We start from the raw sequence: 5,257 nt of genomic DNA, 5'->3' as shown, positions 1-5,257 counted from the left end.
GATTTCCTGTTAATTGATGTCCTGTCCTATCCTATTCTATGGATATAGATAGCCTGCTTTACAGCCAGGGACCCTGACCTCACTCTGTACTTACATTTGTTCGTCAAAAAGCCTTGTGAAATGACATTACCGCAGCTAAGCTGGGATCTTTCATAGGAAGAATTGTTTCTTTTGTGACCTGCTGATATTCTAAGTTTGGCACATATGCTGGCTATAGGCATCCTGTTTCCCCAAGCAGGCGGGATGTTCTCATGAGAGCAGGCCAGCTGCGGGTTCTGGGGGGGTGTTCAGAGGGTCTTTCACCAGGACAGCCAGGGCTGTTGCACAGAGAAATCTTGTCTCAAAAAACAAAACAGACAAGACAAGACAAGAAAGTCTTACTTGGTGGGGAGATAAAAAGATGTGCATTTCTTGTCCTAAACAAATGTTTCGCAGTATCTATTTGGCAGTTCTTACAGGTATCTTGGCTAGAATGACGAATTCACCAGAGAGCAGTACGCCCCTCTACTGTCGGGTCTAATCATTGTTTCTCAGAAGACTCCACAGTTACACAACCAGTCCTGAGTGGCATGGGAAGGGGAGAAGGGAGCCAGTTGCAAGGACTACAAAACAGGAGAGGAGGAATGGAGGCTGGGGAGCAGATAACTAGCTTTGTACACAGACAGGAAGGGCCAGGGATGAAGCTGGGAGAGGTACGTGACGTTAGTCCCAGCACCGGGACGCAGAGGCAGGCAGGTATCTGAGTTCAAAGGTAGCCTGGTCTACAGAGTGAGCTCTACAGAAAAAAACTGTCTTGAAAAAAAAAAACCAAAACGAAATAACAACGAAAGGTCAGGGATGAAGTCAGTGTGTCTGCATTTGTGTTGCTCAAGGGTTTAGAAGAGTAGCTCTCCCCACCTCAGGGCCATGACTCTTACTGGGTGGGCTGCCGCTGGGTAGCCAAGGCATTCCTGTGCTGAGACCAGAGCCTTCCTCTAGTATCAGCTGAAGTGCAGTTGTTGCCTCAGGGAACGTGGTTCAGTTCTGAGAACCAGAGAGCCTCAAGCACATTTTTATGGCGCCTGGCTCCCATCACCCTAGGACACCCTGAAAGGAAGAACTGCTCGGCAGTTTGGCCTCAGGCTTGTGGAACAACCGTCTGGGCTCAGTTGTTTTTTCCATGACAATCCTTGACCTTTCTCAGACTCAGACCACTGCTCTGTCCAGGTGTAAGTGGGAAGGAGAAAGGGGGTGAGAGAAGCGATGCCCTGTGTCTCAGGTGGGAGGACTAGGTGGGGAGGCAGGAAGGCACCCAGAACAGTAACCTGCAGGCCAAGTGCTAGATTTCCAGGCAACTTAGAAACAGGAGGCAAAAAAGAGGCCAGTGTGACCTGGGGGGTAGGGGAGATGGGGAGGTGGGGGGGATAGACACCGCAGGAAGGGGGAAGGTGTCTGCCAAAAGGGAAGGAAAAACTCTGGGTTTGTGTAGGAGGTTTGGGAACTGGGAAGTTAAAATGCCGTTCTGCTAACGTGAAACCTTCAGTTTCTCCTCCTGCAGTTGTTTATCCAGAGGAGGCTGCTTTATCTTCAGAATCTACCTGCCCAGGCTATCAGGATGCAGGTTATAGTGGGAGACTGAGTTTGAAAGGGCAGTGAGGGGAAAGACCTGGAGTTTCAACACAGGGGCAGGAGTTTCAACAAGCCTTAGGCCCTAAGGCTTAGGGGGGCGGAGAGTTACTTGGTCAGGGGTTATTCCAACCCTGAAGAGTCCTGACGCCTCTGTAGATCTGTGATGTTATTGTTCAGGAAATATCCTGATGTATTCAGGACAAAAAAAAAATTCTGATGATTGATTAAGAAGGATAGTTTCTCATCAACTCCTCTTTTGAGTAGCCCTGACCTGTTCCAGAAATGTAAGGAATGAATATCCTGCCATGACCCTTGCCACAACCATGGAGGAAGTCACGTCTCCTTCTGTAAGACTCCCCCCCAATCCTGGGTGTACCGGCTCCCAAAGGGGTCCTTTACCAAACCTGAGAGAGACTTGATTCAGGCCTCAGCAAAACATTTGGCCACCATACTTCCTCTCTGTCTTGTCACCATGGGCCCCATCTCCCACACACCAACCACATCCAGAGTCCAAATAGGGGTGACAGTTCCCATCTCCCCAGGATGGGCACCAGCTGCTAGGTGGCTGAGTTGCCCTGAGTACCTGGGGTCACCCTCCCTTCTGGGTTTGAACCTAAAATGACATGCACCTGTGCTGGGGGCAGAGAAACCGCAGGCTCCAGCTCTGGCCCTTTGGCACAAACCGAACCTCTGTCCACTCCTGTCCATCCACATCAGGGCAGCCCAGGGCTTCTGCCTTGGACCTACTGGGAAATTCATTCTTGTTCCTAGACCTAACAAAAGAGAAGTCCCCTTGAGAGAGTCAATAAACATTTTAAAATTAAACTAGAACCCCCACCTTCTCCTAAGGTCCTCTGAACTCCATCCCCAAACCAAAAGAATGATTAATAAGATCCACGTCTCAGGCCTCCAGCTATTGAGAATCTCACGGTCCTATTGGTCCTCAACCTGAATTCTCTCCCCTTCCTCTCTGCCCTATTCATGAGGAGAATGAGTCGGGTACTGAGAACAGTCAATGGGGAGGAGCTAAGAGGAAAAAAATTAAGAATTTTTAAAAATAAGGCCAGGGGGTGGTGGCACATACCTTTAATCCCAGAACTCGGGAGGCAGAAATAGGCAGATCTCTGTGAGTTCGAGGCCAGCCTGGTCTACAAGAGCTAGTTCCAGGACAGGCTCCAAAGCTACAGAGAAACCCTGTCTCAAAAAAAAAATTGTTAAAAATTGGATGAACATTGTAACATAAAACATGAGATAAAAAAATTTCAAGGTTGCACACACCAATAAAAAATAAAAAAAAAGTCTCCGGTTAGGGACTAGAGAGATAGTTAAGTGGTTGCATACACATGGTGGTTTACAACTGTCTGTAACTTCAGTTTAGGGATCTGATGGTCTCTTCCGGCTTCTGTAGGCACTACACGGACATGTACACAGATATACTTGAAAGAAAAACATTCATAAATAAAACAAAGATAAATCATTTTATAAGTCTTCTGTGGAGGGCCTGGAGAGATGGCTCAGTGGGTAAGAATGCTTGTTATACAAGGATGAGTACCTGGGTTCAAATCCCCAACACCCATGTAAAAAGCCTGATGTGGCTGAATGTGTGCCTGCAACCTTAGCACTGAAAGGGCACAGCTAGAAGGAGTTGAGGGAGAATGACAGAGCAGGCTAACCAGCATCCTTCTCCTACCTTTGTGTGCACAGATAGGCACACACACGGGCACATGTCTAACCCTCAACACACATACACACACACACAGAGAGAGAGAGGGGGGGGGAAGGCCAGAAATGAAGTCTTTCCAATTTATTCCTTTTTATGCCACTTTGATTTTGTTGCTGTTGTTTTGAGTCAGGGATCACATGTAGCCCAGGTGGCCAGGCTGGATGTGCACACCTTTAATCCAACACTCAGGAGGCAAGGCAGTTGGTTCTCTGTGAGGTCGAGGCCAGCCTGATCTATGTATCCAAGTTCTGGGACAGTCAGAGCTACGTAGACTATCCCCCAGACACAAACAAACGACCCTTGTAGCTGAACACAACCTTGAACTCCTGACCCTTGCCTCTGCTCCCGCGCTAGGATAGCAAGCCTACACCTTCATGTCCTGTTTTTTTTTCTTTTGTCAAGTTACATTCCAAAAGATTTTTCCAAGTAAACTTATATAAAAACCATCCCTGCAAAGTGGGAATGTGTGCTGGGTCATCTGATACAGACTCACGTAGGAAAGATGTGTGGCATGAGCCAAGCGTGGCCCCGTGGGCACATCAGTGGTGCTGGAGAAGCTGCGCTGCTCATGGCTCTGGATCTGGAGTAAGAGCATGACCGGCACTAAGGCTCTCGATACCTCTAAACAGGAAGAGAGACAATATTCTCAAAAGACCAAGGGCAAAAGACCTGGCTGGAAAACCAGGTATCAGACAACACGGGTCTGTACTGTATGAATTAAAAAATATTTCTTGTGGTGGCAAAAGAAAAATCACCCCAAATGTGTATTTTGGACCATTCTGAAGTGTACATAGGATGCCATGACACAGGTTTACAATATTGAGGGACCATCAGCACGATTGTTCCAAAGCTGAAGACAGTTCTACAGCCTACCCAGATGGACAGAGCAGGGAGACCTGAGCAGGCAGCTTACTGAAGATGAAAACGGAGTTGGGGTTAACCAAGGACAGACTCAGATATGGATATAGGACAGAAAGGCTCAGAAGACAAGCTGGAAGTGCAAGGCTGTTTGCCAGACAGTAGTGGGATAGGACCTCCTTCCTAGTCTGTGGGCACACTGAGGTCCCGGGCTATGGGGTGGATGACAGATGGCTCAGGCAGGCCAGAAAAAAGCCATCCACTAATGTCCAAATACCACCACTTTCCTTCTCGCTGCCACCACGGTCTTCTCGCCAGAAATCTCTGCCCCAGAAACCCTCCTTATAGTTCCTAGACTGGAAGAGTGGAAGGCTAACCATGTGGATGCTGGGCACCAAACCTGGGTCCTCCCCAAGATCAGCAAGTGCTCCTAAACCTCAAGCCATTTCTCCAGTCCCTAGCTTATCTGTTTTTGTTTTTTGTAGATTTAGTATCAACCCAAATGAAAACTCGAAACTCAGGACATCTCAGAAAATAATCTCATAGTATTATTATATTGACAGCTCGTCTATTTTTAAACATTTTTATTTATATGTATGTTTGTCCCCTAGAACTGGAGTTGGATGACTGAGCTACCAAATGTGGTTGCTAGGAATTTGACCCAGCACACACTCCCACTTTTCAGGGATGGTTTTCATATCAGTTTACTTGGAAACATCTTTTGGAATGTAAATTGACAAAAACAGAAACAAACAAACCAGCATGGCACAAAGGTGTACACCTGCAATCCCATCCTCTACAAGAGCAGAAAGCAGTCTTAACCCCTGAGCCATCTCTGGCGTTCATGCTTCCACCAAGGCTATCTCAATAGAAGGGCTTAATTTTATTTTGTTTTAAAGTTTTTAATTATCTCAACTTTGAATATATTGCCTAAAAATTCGACTACTACCCAGTTTGTGTTTGGGAGTACATTTCTAGCCTTTCAACTTAAACAGTTAAAAAGTAAAACCACGGCCGGGCGGTGGTGGCGCACGCCTTTAATCCCAGCACTCGGGAGGCAGAGGCAGG

The sequence above is a fragment of the Microtus ochrogaster genome (genome assembly GCF_000317375.1).
Source record: "Microtus ochrogaster isolate Prairie Vole_2 chromosome 6 unlocalized genomic scaffold, MicOch1.0 chr6_random_2, whole genome shotgun sequence".
In the NCBI taxonomy this organism is placed as follows: Eukaryota; Metazoa; Chordata; class Mammalia; order Rodentia; family Cricetidae; genus Microtus; species Microtus ochrogaster.
Note: the sequence above shows the minus strand (reverse complement) of the source record.